This window comes from Rhincodon typus, chromosome 32 (assembly GCF_021869965.1).
Source record: "Rhincodon typus isolate 14 chromosome 32, sRhiTyp1.1, whole genome shotgun sequence".
In the NCBI taxonomy this organism is placed as follows: domain Eukaryota; kingdom Metazoa; phylum Chordata; class Chondrichthyes; order Orectolobiformes; family Rhincodontidae; genus Rhincodon; species Rhincodon typus.
The window spans coordinates 35,690,621-35,705,214 of NC_063363.1; positions in this window are offsets into that span (position 1 = coordinate 35,690,621).

A 14,594-nucleotide genomic window follows, 5' to 3' on the forward strand; every position below is an offset into this window, starting at 1 on the left:
GTTACATTTGCAATAATCCGGTCTTGTAGAATTAAAGAAATTTTGAAGATGATCACTAATGCATCCATTATCTCTATAGCTGTCTCCAGGTTGAAAGGCATCGTATCCTGGGGATTTGTCAATTGTCAGTCTCATTATTTTCTCCAATACTACTTTTTTGTTAAGACTAATTTCTGTCAGTTCCACATTCTCACCAGACCTTTGGATTTAATTATTTCATGCAGATTTGTTGTTTTTGAAGACAGACACAAAGGACTTATTTAATTTAGCTGCCATTTCTCTATTTCCTATTATAAATTCTCCTGTCTCTGTCTGTAATGGACACATATTTGTCTTCAGTAATCTTTTCTACGTACCTCTAGAAGCTTTTCCAGCCATTTTTATGTTTCTGACTATTTTACATGTGTATTCTATTCTCTCTTTAATATTTTCTTGCTGCTCCTTTGCTAAATTCTAAAATTATCCCAATCCTGAGATTTACAGCTTTTTTGGCAACTTTATCAGCTTCCTTGATCGAATATTATCTCCAACTTCCTTTGTCAGCAATGGCTGGCTGGCTTTTCTTGTTATGCCACATATTACTACAGTAGCTTTGTTACTACAGATGCAGTAGCTTAATGGCTATTGGAAGAGTAGTTTGTATGTGGCTTGGATAACTTTCCAAGCCTTCAGTAGATGTGTTTCCTTATATTTCCTTATATGCACCTAGTCCTCATTAACTACTGGGGATCAGGGCCAAAATCTCCCATGAATATCATAAAACCACAGTAGCACTAGAATGGGAAACACTTATTTTTCCTGATAGACCTGGAAGTATCCTGTGATCCATTGGGACCAGTCAGTAGGGGAGAAAGGATCACATCTGTGGCCAACCTTGCGAGTATGTGGATCCATGTATAACAAGGATCAAGTATACATCTGTGTGGGATTTGCTTGATTTATTTATGATTTCTTCAGCAATTTTTACTGTCACCTCAGACTTTTCGTTTGATTGGGATAGTGTAGAGATGCAGTGTGGTGTTGAATTTCCCAATCTTTCACAAGGTGACTGAACTCTTCACTCATGGCCTGAGGGCCAGTGGCACTCACCACAATGTTGGGAATGTTATAACGGCTTTTAGGCATTCAACGATCTCAGCGGAAGTCATTGAAGTCAACTGTCCACCTCCCAATAGTTTACAGCAGACAAGATATTCCGATCCTGCGAGAATGAAAGGGTCTGCTCCCTGCGTCATCCATGGTCTTTCTGAAATGTCATGTATCAGTGGCTCTCAAGCTTAACATGGTACTCATTATAACCATTGCACTGGCTGATGTAGTCCTTAATGTTGTTGCTTATATTTGCTTATATTCAGCCAGTCAAGCACAAAAGCTCATTTCTTTCTTTCCTCCGTCATAACTCAATTCTTTTGTGGCTTCAGTGGATGCATTTTAGCATCTCTCCTCAACTCCTTAGGGAAAATTACCCTATTTCCTTTGTATAATATGTCATCTTGGGCTGTCAATTCATTTCTATATGCCCATATGCTCTTACACCAACAAAAGTGTCCTTGATGCTTTCAAGCCATCCTATTATCATTCCTTTTTGCAAATGTTGGAGACTTGTGTCCTGTTCAGTATGTCACATGATTTGAGCAAAGAGCTTGCCTCTTAGATTAAATGTCTCTGCAGGGTCAATGATTTCCGAAGTATGTCAAGCTGCTGCTTCACGTCGGTTCTGACAGATTTCACACTGTTGTGTCATCTCCTACATTCTTGATCAGGAGTGCTGCTCTTGACAGCATGTCAGAAATGTATATTGGCTTTCCTTGCTTCAGTGTCATGTTCAGATGGTACCTGTGTAACTGGAGGAACATTTTTTGAAGATGATTTGGAGCAAATAATAGCGACTTAAGAAAAAATGCTTAGACATGGCTGGTGGTCAGACTCGACTATCTCTTTGTTTCTTCCAACTAAGTGTTGATGAAAATGTTTCAAAGCAAAGGCAATGGCCAGTCAATACTTTTCAATCTGGGCATATGGTGTTTCTGTTTGTGTTAATGCTGTGAATGCAAATGCAACTGTCAAAAGGCAGGGAATTGAGGGATACAGACTGTGTACAGATAGATTAGTTTAGAATGGCATCATGGTCGGCACAGACATTGTAGACTGAAGGTCCTGTTCCTGTGCTGTATTGTTCTATGTTCTATTTCAACTCTGCCATTGCCGTCACTACTGGCTTGATTTTAGTAAATGTTGCTTTTAGTGCCCCAATCCACTGTACATCCTTGATGTGAGTTTGCATGGTCTGAACAGAGCTTGGGCAAGAATTTTGTCAAATAGTTGATGAATCCAACATATCATTGCATTGCTTTTATATCTTTTGGTAGCTGCATCACTGCTACACTGTTTTGTGATCCAGAAGAAGATCTTTTGCTGTTAGCACATGGCCTATATCCTTTTATTGTAATTTTTCTTGTTCAATTTCAGGTTCATCAGGTGATCTCTGTTGAGTAGTTGCACTAGGTTTTGATCGTGGTCAGCAATGCCTTCTCCCATTTTGTCTTTACACCCATAGACTAGCAGATCATCCATTATAGATTCCACTCCTGGAAGATTACAAACAATCTCATGTTGTCTGTATTGATATTCCTCTGGACAGTGGAGATGCCAAACAGCATGCACAACCACCTGTATATCCCAAAGTGTATCCAGAATGCAATTTGAAAACTACTACATTTATCTACCTTCACTTGCCAGTTTACATTCTTTCACATCTGGGGTGGTGAAGATTTTTTACCTTTGCTGGTTGTACCAAAATGCTGACAGTGGTTGGCATCTGACACGTTATGTAGACTCAGTGTTCTTCTTTTCCAGTCATTATTCCAACTGTCACAAACCGTGTGTCACCTATTAGCTTGAATGAACCATTTGTGTGGTGTTGAGTGATTCATCAAAATATTCTGTCAAAAGGTTTTCAGTGCCCATCTGTACTTCTTCGTTGTGCTTCTTTTTGCCACAGACTTGTGTGGAAACTGATTCCACTTCCTGCAGTGAGAACACTGCTTTCCCCATTTTGAGCATGCCTTCTGCTTTGCATGATGTTCTCTGCAGTATTTGCACCCTGCTTTTTTTCTATGACTCTTCTGCCCTATGTGCCCGGGATTCAAAGAAGAATTGGTCTTGTGAGGGAGCTATGCATAGTGGGAGAGTATAGATTGCAACTGAGGCTCGAGGCCTACACTCACCTGGGAGTCACTGAGGCATCAGACCTGTAAGGGAATGGCTTCAATGGGGTAAGAATGGAGTTGGGCAGGATTGACTGGAACAAAAGGTTAGCAGGAAAAATAGTAACTCAACAATGGGCTACCTTCAAAGAGTGACCCAAAGTATTCTCAGTATAATTCCCTATATCTGAAGTGTTGGAAGAAACAGTCTGATAGTACACATTATGAGCACTTTGAAGTCACTTAACCGTTATTGTGCATTAAAACAACAATTAAACCATCACTCTTAGCTAAGCCTGAGACTCTAAAATCAGGCTTTTTTCCGCTTGCGACCCTGCAACCATCCAGACTCAAAATCAAGTTCAGTAATTTTAGGGCCTGAGCACTTTCTCCCAATTCCTTATCCTAACCCCACACACCAGACTTTGTCATCACATGGGCTGCTACCACAAACAACCCATTGTCAGCCACTAATGGTCCCATTAGCAGCAATTGATTTCCCCAAGCGGACCTTAGCCTATTACTTTGTCTGCCCAACTATTTTTTCTCTATCTGGGCTCCATCCCCATCTATCGCGTACTCCTCCCCCTCCCACTCCCCACCCCATCTTTAGCATACATAGCAACCTTTTCCTAGCTACAATCAGTTCTGAAGAAGAGTCTCAGGATTCAAAATGTTAACTCTGTTCTCTCTCCACAGATGCTGCCAGACCTGCTGAGCTTTTTCAGCAATTTCTGTTTTTGTTATCTATTGGCTTTCTGGCCTGTTCTAAACTCAGCAATATAAACATTCTATTCATTAATACAATAGAAGTCTCACAGGCATTTGCCTGCAATCACATGCTTTCTTGGAATTGATGCACTGTTCCAAATTACTTTCTAACATGTTTTAAAAAAAAAACTTTGCAGACTGACCTGCACTATTCTGCTTCTGTTTTGAAATCCAAAGCCCAAAATATACCAACTATACACATTTCATCACTTTTATCTGACTCCAGAAAGTCAGTGACTGGGGATTGATCTTTTAACCATAGGAACACTGATTTATTTGAGAGCAACCAACTGAAGGCAGGAATTTTTGTCAGACTCCTTTTTGACATTGTCAGAAGTGTAGCAATATGAGGTTGGCTATTTGTCAGATAATTATGAAATTTCTTCCAAAAACCATTCATTTAAAGGCCTGAGGCATGATTAGCTTAGCATGGAGTCTGGTTCTTCTACAGAGCACCAATTACAAACAAACCCAATGTTAACAAGCGTACTGAAATTCGTAGTGAACTAAATGCTTACTAGATTAATGTAGTGGTGACCAGTGATTACATTAACATCTCAAAAGTTCGATAGAGAAATTTGTCATGAGATAAGCCAATTGAAGAGTCAGTTTCAATTTAACATGTAGTTTCTGTATTTCTTACCAGAGATCCAATATTCACTTTAGGGACAAATGGGACTGTTAACGTCTTACCAAATATAGCATCATTAACCTTCTGTGCCCTGGACAACCCATTGTTAATTTGTATGAGATAAATGATGAGTTGTTAGTACCACTCAAGACATAATGAGTTTCAACAGCTACTCTTTATTCAGCATTGGTTTAGCGGCATCTCATCTGCTGATCTTTATCTGTTTATGGACTGCTATGTCCACACAATGCAAGAGTCTGAAATTCTTGGAAGATGATGTTGTAACTGTTGATTAGAACTTTACAGAGTTTGTAGTTGACATGCTTCATGAGATCACCAGCAGCCATGTTTTGGTCCAAAAATTCCATTATGAAAATTAAATAAGGAAGTATAGCATCTAGAACAATTTGTGATCTCTCTTCATATGTTGTAGACATATCAGGAAGTATTTGATGACTGTTAACTGGCCCCTGGGCAACTAGGGACAGGCAATAAATGCTGATGTAGCCAGTGACGCAAACATCCCATGAAAGAATACAAAAAAGTTTATCATATTTTCTTAAACCAGTTCCTTCCCATCAGGGAACTTGTTGCCTCTTGCTAATTCTAATGGCTAGTAATGAGATGCATCATTATATTTTACATTAATGCAAACTTAATCTAACAGTGAAAGCTGCTATTGGAATAACCAATTAGTTTTGCACTAATTTACATGAAGGAATGTAATTTAGGGATTTCTTACACTGTCCTTCTGAAATAATATACACAGTTGCGGCTGTATCAATGAATAAAGGAAGTTTTGAATATCCAACTTCCATTTTTATGGTGGGTATTGAAATTATATCCTGTCTTTCTATTCTCATCTTCCCCATGCTATCTTTCTTGTCCTCTGTCTCTGTATAACTCTCGATCATTCTGTTGGAAAACATCAACTTCTATTTCTTTGTCTACCATGCGGCATATTTGAGGATTGCCAGGCTCCTTAATTAACCTTAGGTCTACCGTGGCAGATGGAGTTTAATCCAGACAAATGTGAGGTGATGCATTTTGGAAGTTCAAGTACAAGTGGAACAAAGACCAAAGAACAATACGGCACAGGAACAGGCCCTTCAGCCCTCCAAACCTGCGCTAACACATTTTGCTCTTCCATACTAAAACTGTCTTCACTTACAGGATCTACATCCCTCTGTTCCCTTCCTATTCATGTATTTGTCCAGGTGCTTCTTGAATGCTGCTATTGTGTCTGCTTCCACCACCACCCCTGGCAGCATGTTCCAGGTACTCATCACCCTTTGTGTGAAAAATATGCCTCTCACATCTCTTTTAAACTTACCCTTTGCACCTTGAACCTGTGTCCCCTAGTAATTGACGCCTCCACCCTGGGAAAATGTCTCACATTTTCCACTCCATCCATGCCATTCACAATCTTATAAACTTCTATCAGGTTGCCCGTCAACCTCCGGCATTCCAGTGAAATCAATCACAGTCTATCCAACCTTTCTTCATAACTAAAACCCCCATACTTGGTAACATCCTGCTAAACCTTTTCTGTACCCTTTTCAAAGCATTCACATCCTTCTGGTAGTGTGGTGACCAGAAGTGTATGCAATGTTCCAAGTGTGGCCTAACTGAAGTTCTATACAGCTGCAGCATAACTTTTCTGTCCTTATACTCAATGCCCCTTCCAATGAAGCCAAGCATGCAGTAGGCCTTTTTTACTACCTTATCTACCTGCGCTGCCACCTTTAGTGATCTGTGGACTTGCATACACAGATCGCTTTGCGTATCAATATTCCTGCCTTCACTGTATAATTTCCACCTGTACTTGACCTTCGAAAATGCATCACCTCACAGTTGTCTGGATTAAACTCCATCTGCCAATTTTCTGCCCATGTCTCCAACTGATCTAATATCCTGCTGTATCCTCTGACAATCCTCCTCACTATCCGCAACTCCACCACCTTTGTATTGTCTGCAAATGTACTAAATAGACCAGCTATGTTCTCCTCCAAATCATTTATGTAGATCAAGAGCAGTAGAGGTTCCAGCACTGATCCCTGTGGAACACCCCTTCCACTGCTACCCTGTGTTTCCTGTGACTAAGCCAGCTCTGTTTCCATCTTGCCAGCTCCCCTCTGAAACCATGTGACTTCACCTTTTGTACCAGTCTGCCAAGAGGGACTTTGTCAAAGGCTTTACTGAAGTCCATGTAGACAACGTCAACCACTTTTCCCTCATCAATCATCTCTGTCACCTCATCAAAAAACTCAATCAAGCTAGTGAGGCATGAACTTCCCTGTTGTAGTTCACCCCCCCCCAATTTAACACCCTCACCCGAGGACTGCTGACATCCTTATCTATGCATATCTTAAAACTCATGGTATTATGGTCACTACTCTTGAAATGCTCCCCAACTGAAACTTCACTCACCTGGCCAGGCTCATTTCCCAATACTAAGTGCAGTATAACCCTTTCCCTGGTTGAACTGATTGCATGCAGTATAAATTATACAGTGAATGGCTGAACCCTTAGCAGCATTGATATGCAGAGGGATCTGGGTGTTCAGTTCCTCAATCACTGAAGCCGGCAGTGCAGGTACATAAAGTAGTAAAAAATGCCTATGGAATGCTTGCCTTCATTGGAGGGAGCATTGAGTATAAGGATAGACAAGCTATGCTGCAGCTTTTAATCACCACATTGCCAGAAGGATGTGAATGATTTGGAAAGGGTACAGAAGTGGTTTACCAGGATCTTGCCTGGTATGGGGGATTTTAGCTATGGAGAAAGGTTGGATTGACTGAGTTTGTTTTCACTGGAATGCAGGAGGTTGAGGGGCGACCTGATAGAAGTGTATAAGATTGTGAATGGCATGTATAAAATGAGGCTTTTTTCAGGGTGGAGGGGTCAATTACTAGGGAACACAGGTTCAAGGTGCAGGGGAGGATGTTGAAAAGAAATGCATGAGGCATGTTTTTCACACTAAGGGTGGGGAGTGCCTGGAACATGCTGCCAGAGGAGGTTGCTGAAGCAGGCACAATAGCAGCATTCAAGAAGAACTTGCACGAATACATGAATAGGAAGGGAATAGAGGGATACGGTTCCTGTAAATGAAGACAGTTTTAATATGGAAGGACAAAATGTATTAGTGCAGGCTTGGAGGGCCAAAGGGCCTGTTTCTGTGCCGATTTGTTCTTTGTTCTTATTTCCACGGCTACGGTTTCATTGCTGCCTCTTTCCACTTGATCTCATTACCTTTGCTCAAAAGCTTAGAATTTTTCAAAGCTTTCGAGAAATATGTCTCTCAGATTGATTTTTAAGTTTGTGCCAAACCTACAATGGTGAGAGAGTTTCTTTAATTTAAGAATGTAATCTGCAGTAATCTCACTTGGCAACTTCTGGAGAAGGGTCTAGGCCCGTAACGTCAGCCTTCCTGCTCCTCTGATGCTGCTTGGCCTGCTGTGTTCATCCAGCTCTACACCTTGTTATCTCACTTGGCAACTGTTTCTTTTGACAGCTCAAGGCTTGAGGGGCTGAATGGCCTAACTCTGCTTTTAATTTGTATGTTTGTATGTAATGCATCTCTTGATGTAATCTCATTCCTGGATGTGCCATAATACAAGTACAGAATTTAATTAATTCCAGAATCATTTATTGTACTCAGGTATTTTGGCAGCACTGTTTAAACACCACCACAAAAACGTCTGACCTGATCACATATTCACTTTACCTCCTGTTTTATTTTATTTGCTTTCAGCCAAATGTGAAATCTCCACTTATAATCGCACCAGTCCCTCTTTGTTAGGGTTGAAAATCCCCATACTCCTCAGACATTCCTTCAGTGTTATTTTGCAATTTGTACTATGCTGACTAAATGTGTAGCTGAACATGATCTGAACACCACAGACTTTCATATGTTCAAGTCTTCTTAAAATCAACTACAGGAGTTCCAGAAGTGTGGCACAATGTTCATCAGTCATTAATTTTCTCAAATTAATGTAAAAGAAAGTTCCATCCCAGCCTTATTGTCATGATTCTATTGATTGTTGCACACGATGCTCAACCACAGGCAGCTGTTATTGAACCAAATTATTTACATCTCCCAAACAGAGATGTCTTCATAACAAAATGCTCAGCTATTATAGTATCTTACATGCAGACTATAGGAAGTGTCCGGTGCTATAACCACTGTTGTTTACCATTTACATAATTGATTTGGACTCAGGAATTGGAAGTACAATTTCAAATTTTGTGGATAATACCAACATGAGATTGCAGTTAATACAGTGAAGGATTGCAACAAAATACAAGAAACCATTAATAAATGTTTAAAATTGGCTGATCAAGAGCAAATGGATTTCAATATTGATAAATGTAACATGGTGAACTTTGGCAGGTGGAATAAAGAGATAATGGTAGGAGAATAGAGGGATCCAGGGTACAGATGCACAGTTCACAAAATGTAGTGAGTGAAGAAAATAAGGCCATCAAGAAATAAAAGGTTTGCATTTATATAGCAAAGTGTTTTTACAACTAATAAAGCATTTTAAAAGTGTAGTTATTGTGGTAATGTCAGAGAAACAAACAAAGCACTGGGATTAATTTCCCAAGGGATGGAATCGAAAGCAAACAAAGTCTGTTAAACCTGTATTGAATCTTGGTCAGAGAAGAATGTTGACAGTGTGAGGTGAAGTAGAATAAGAGGAGGCTCATACTGAACAAAAACATTGGAGAAGAAAATTTGGGCTGAATGACCTGTTTCTGTGCAATTCTAAATGCAGCACAAACCGCAGACAAATACCAGTTCAGTGACAAACTGGGTGAAGTTATGGAGATGTAAGTGGCTTTCTTCCTGAATAGAGTTTTTTCGTCTCTTCCCCAATGGAGGCTCAGTGACAACTATTTTGTGTTAATAGCTGGTATAGAGCAAGGGGCAGTGGACAGCTGCTCTTAACCCCAGCCCAGTGCTCTATCTCTTTGTGTGTGGAGCAGTGGTAGATCTAGCATCACATTCATCATTTTGCCACCAGGGGGTGCTATGAGATAGCTTCAGACAGAGTGGCTGACTTTCAGCAGCATATTCAGGCAGTTACCATCCCCTGATGCGCCAAGATGGGGTATTCTTTATTGGTTCGTAAGATGTGGGCATTATTGCCCATCCCTAATGACCTTGAGAAGTTGGAGTTTTGAACTGGGGTATTGGTTTAGTCCACATTTTTGAAAGATTGAATGCCGCAGCCTCCCCACTTCCCACAAAATTCAGCTTTGATTTTGTCTCTTAATCCAAACTGATATAAGACAGCTCATATAAGCTGGTACACAATTCAGACTGGTGACTTCTATAGAACTCAACACCACGTCAGGCAAAAGCAATTGAGAATGTACTGGAAATGGTTGTCTGGGGATAATTACCACCTAACACATTACAATCTATGCAGAGCAGTTTACTGAATAACACCATCCCAAAACGCTGAGCAATGTTTGCCCATGGATGTTGAACTCCTATGGTCGAGTCATAGAGACATACAGCATGGAAACAGACCCTTTGGGCCAACTCGTCCATGCTGACCAGATATCCTACATAAATCTAGTCCCATTTGCCAGCATTTGACCCATATCCCTCTAAACCCTTCCTATTCATATACCCACTCAGATGACTTTTAAATGTTGTACCAGTCTCCACCACTTCCTCTGGTAGCTTATTCCATACACACACCACTCTCTGCATGAAAAAGTTGCCCCTTAGGTCCCTTTTGTATCTTTCCCATCTCACCTTAAACCTGTACCCTCTAGTTTTGGACTTCCCCACCCCAGGGAAAAAACCTTGCCTATTTACCCTATCCATGCCCCTCATGATTTTATAAACCTTAAAGGGATCCTCACCTTTTAAAGGGTTACTCATCATTTCAAATTCACTCACTGTAGGAGCTTCAACAAGGTGATCTGAAACATTTGTCAGAGATTTTCTGGAGCACCTGGACAAGATTTTGTTCTCAGTAATAAAAAGAGAAATTACTGGAGAAACTCAGCAGGTCTTTTAGATTTGTAGAGAGAAAATAGAGTTAAAATTTTGAGTCAAGTGATTCTTCTTTGGAGTGTTTCATTTCTGAAGAAGAGTCATACTGGGCTCAAAATATTAACTCTGCTTCTCTGTCAGCACAAATGCTGCAAGACCTGTTAAGTTTCTTCAGCACTTTCAGTTGCTATTTCAGAACAGTCAAAATATAACAAAATAGAGTAAATACAAAGGTATAGGGACTCCCCATGAAAAAGAGAGCCAGACATCTTGCCAGGGATCCCCATGAAGAATGGGAGGGGGGGTTATGATAAGGCCAGGCAGATCAGTACCAGCTGCTGTAGGGAAGTGAGATGGGTGTGGGCGTCCATCTCTGCCCCTCCGCAGACATGAAATGCCCCTGTTCTTCTAGACTTCTTCCACAAGATGTGGAGCACTGGATCTAAACACCCATGCACTCTCTCCCTTGCTTAGTGTGCCATCCTACAATGTGCTACAGTGTGCCAGCCAAGGCACTCCACCCCCTTTGTAAAAGCAACCTTGAACAGCTCACATACTTACTGATAATTCAAATGGCTGAGTTCTGCTCCAATTTCATAAATTCATTGAATCCTTACAGTGTGGAAGCAGGCCATTCATCCCATTGAGTCCACACCGACCTCTGAACGGCATCCCACCCAGACCTGTGCCCTAATCTATCCTTGCAATTCTGTGTTTCCCATGGCTAACCCATCATCCCTAGCCACTATGGGCAATTTAGCATGGCCAATCCACCTAACCTGCACATCTTTGGACTGTGGGAGGAAATCAGTGCACCTGGAGAAAACCCACACAGACATGGGGAGATTGTGGAAGCTCTGCACAGACTGAGGGTGGAATCGAACCTGGTACTTGTCACTGTGAGGCAACAGTGCTAACCACTGTGCCGCCCCTCATAAAAGTTTTCTCATAAATCTACAAATCTAGTGCCTTTGACTCAATGATCCTGTAATTGAACACAAAATCAGCAAGTGTCTCTGGTTTAACACCTCAGGGCAAATTCAATTATGACAACCAGCAGTTCATTCCAGAATGATATGCTAAAACTAGACTTTGAAACAGGCTTACTGGCACATGGTCCTTTTAACAATTGCTTTCATTCTCTCTTTACCCAAAATAATCTTAATACCTCTCAATTACACTGCAGACAAACATGTGATTTCACCTGACATAGGGGCAGGGCTATGAAAGCTTGTGATTTCAAATAAACCTGTTGGACTATAACCTGGCTTTGTGTGACTTTTGACCTCACAAACGTGAATTAGGAGCAGGAGTAGGCCATCTGGCTTTTTCTGCCTGTTCCATTATCCAATAAGATCAGAGCTGATCTGATGTAGCCTCAGTCATGTTCCCACCAGACAGTATTCTGATTGCTCCTCTTTTTGATATAAAAACAACCTAGGCTGGAATACACAAAACATCATTTCAAATTTAAAAGTGACAGTAAGCTTGGAAAAAAAATATAAACAGTAAGTTGCTTTATAACAGACAGGCTGGTGACATGGACAGAAGTGTAGCTGATGAACTGAGAACTATGATTTGACACATTTTAATATGAACAATGGAAAGAAGCAACATAAACAAAGTGGTATAGTTTTAAAAGAGATGCAGGAACAGAGACCAGGTGATCTATGTACACAAATCAATGAAGTTGGCAGGAAAAACTGAGAAAGACTACTTAAAATGATGACGAGGTCTTTGACTTCATTAATAGAGGAATAGAGTACAAGAGCATGGTAAAGCTTCAGAGAGAGTGCAGGGAGACTTAATAAAATGGAACAAGGGTTGCAGGCCTCAGTTATGTAGCAAGACCAAAGAAACTGGTGTTGTTCTCATTAGAACAGAGAAGGGTATGAGAGATTTGATGGAAATGTTTAACATTGTGACCAAACTGATTGAGTTAACAAGGAAAAACTGTGCCCCCAGTGACAGAAGGGTTGGTAACCTAAGGACCTGGTTTGAAACTTATTAGGAAAAGGCTCTGAGGTGATATGAGAGAAAACAATGACACAATGGAAGCAAACTCAGTAGTAACACAATTCAGTAGGGAATAGGATAAATACTTGAATTATTGCAGAGTTCTGGGAAATGAGCAGGGTGTGGAGCTAATGAAGTAGCTATTTCAAAGCACCGATATAGACAGCATGGGCCAAATGGTTCCCTCTGAACTGTTGCGTTGTATTATGTGACATAGATTCTAGACCAAACAGGCTTGTACATTTAAGACAGTTACATGATGTCATTGATAGCTGAGGTTCTGGTAAAAGGGTATCGCTTCACCTTCAGTCACCTCCCCTGAGCAATGACATCAGTGTGGTCAGCCAGTCTCATGTATATAATGTAGAGTAACATAAGTAAGCACAGAACCTAGATTATATGTTTAAGTCTTTGGTATCATAGCCTTGCAAATAGTTAGTGTTGTAAATATACCTCATGATATCCAAGTCAACAGTACCCAACTACCTGTGATAGACATATATTACATTGGCACAACATGGTGGCAGCAATCAGAAATTAAAATCATGGCAGCTTTTCTGATGAAGGGTCTAGGCCCAAAACGTCAGCCTTCCTGCTCTTATGATACTGCTTGGCCTGCTGTGTTCATCCAGCTCTACACCTTGTTATCTCAGATTCTCCAGCATCTGCAGTTCCTACTATCTCTTAAAATCATGGCAGCTGGTTAATGACAGTAAGTGGATGCTAAAGGCTGAAAAGGTGACAGCAACATGACAGTTTGAATCATAGAATCCCTATAGTGTGCAACCAGGCCATTCAGCCCAGAACGAACCTCCAAAGAGCATTCCACCCAGCCCCACCCATTGCTGTAATCCTGCATTTCCCATGGCTAAGCCACCTCGCCTGCACATCCCCAGACACTATGGGAAATACAGCGTGGCCAATCCATCTAGCCTGCAAATCTTTGGACTGTGGGAGGAAACCAGAGCACCCGGAGGAAACCCACGCAGACACAGGGAGAATGTGCAAACTGCACACAGACAGTCACCTGAGGCTGGAATTGAAGCTGGGGTCCTGGCGCCATGAGGCAGCAGTGCTAACCACTGAGCCATGGTGCTGTTATGAAAAGTCTTTTTCCAAAGAGTAATTGTTAATCATGAAGATTTAGATTAGAATTTGATTTAGATTTATTGTCACATGTATATTAAGATACAGTAAAAAGTGTTTTTTCACGTACAAAACACAAAGTATCATCATGTTCCAGTGCCATCTGGAACTACTGAATATAATGCAAGATTTTACTGTAGTAGGGCTCATCCTTCTCTCTTCCAGTTACCCTCTGCTACTCTTCCATTTGCTGCTTGACATTGGCTGGGTTCTCTGTAACGGGCTCCTGGGTTTCAGTTACAGCCCCGTGTCCACCATTGCTACCACATTTGCAAATGCCGCGTCCAAGCTGGAGCCATGAACCCTGTCTCATTTCTCTTGCTCCCACTGCCGCAGGTCATTGGTCACCACAGACCTAGCTCACTGCTCCTCCACTGCCATGCTGAAGTTGCTGTGACCTCAGTGCCAGAGCAGGCCATTGATCTGGGGCTGCATGGGCCCAGGCCCCAACTAATTCCCCTCTGGAACATGGAAAGGTAATGAAGCAGCCTCCGCACTGAACAATGAAGATGTGTGAGACGGTGTGGAATATATGGATGTGGCCAGCTCCGCTGCATGGTGCTCATGAGCAGCTGAGCCCACCGCCCGTGCCACCACCGCCAACTTGGAATGATGTAGTTCAGAACTTAATATTAACAATTACAACTAAAATTAAAGGCTACAAAAGCTGTAGTTAAACGCAGTGAACTCTCTTTCTCTCCCTCTCTCTCTCTCCTTATGGAGATTAAAAACAACACAAAGTTCATCTGCAACAAAAACAAAGTTGCTGGAAAAGCCCAGCGGGTCTGGCAGCATCTGTGAAGGAAAAAAC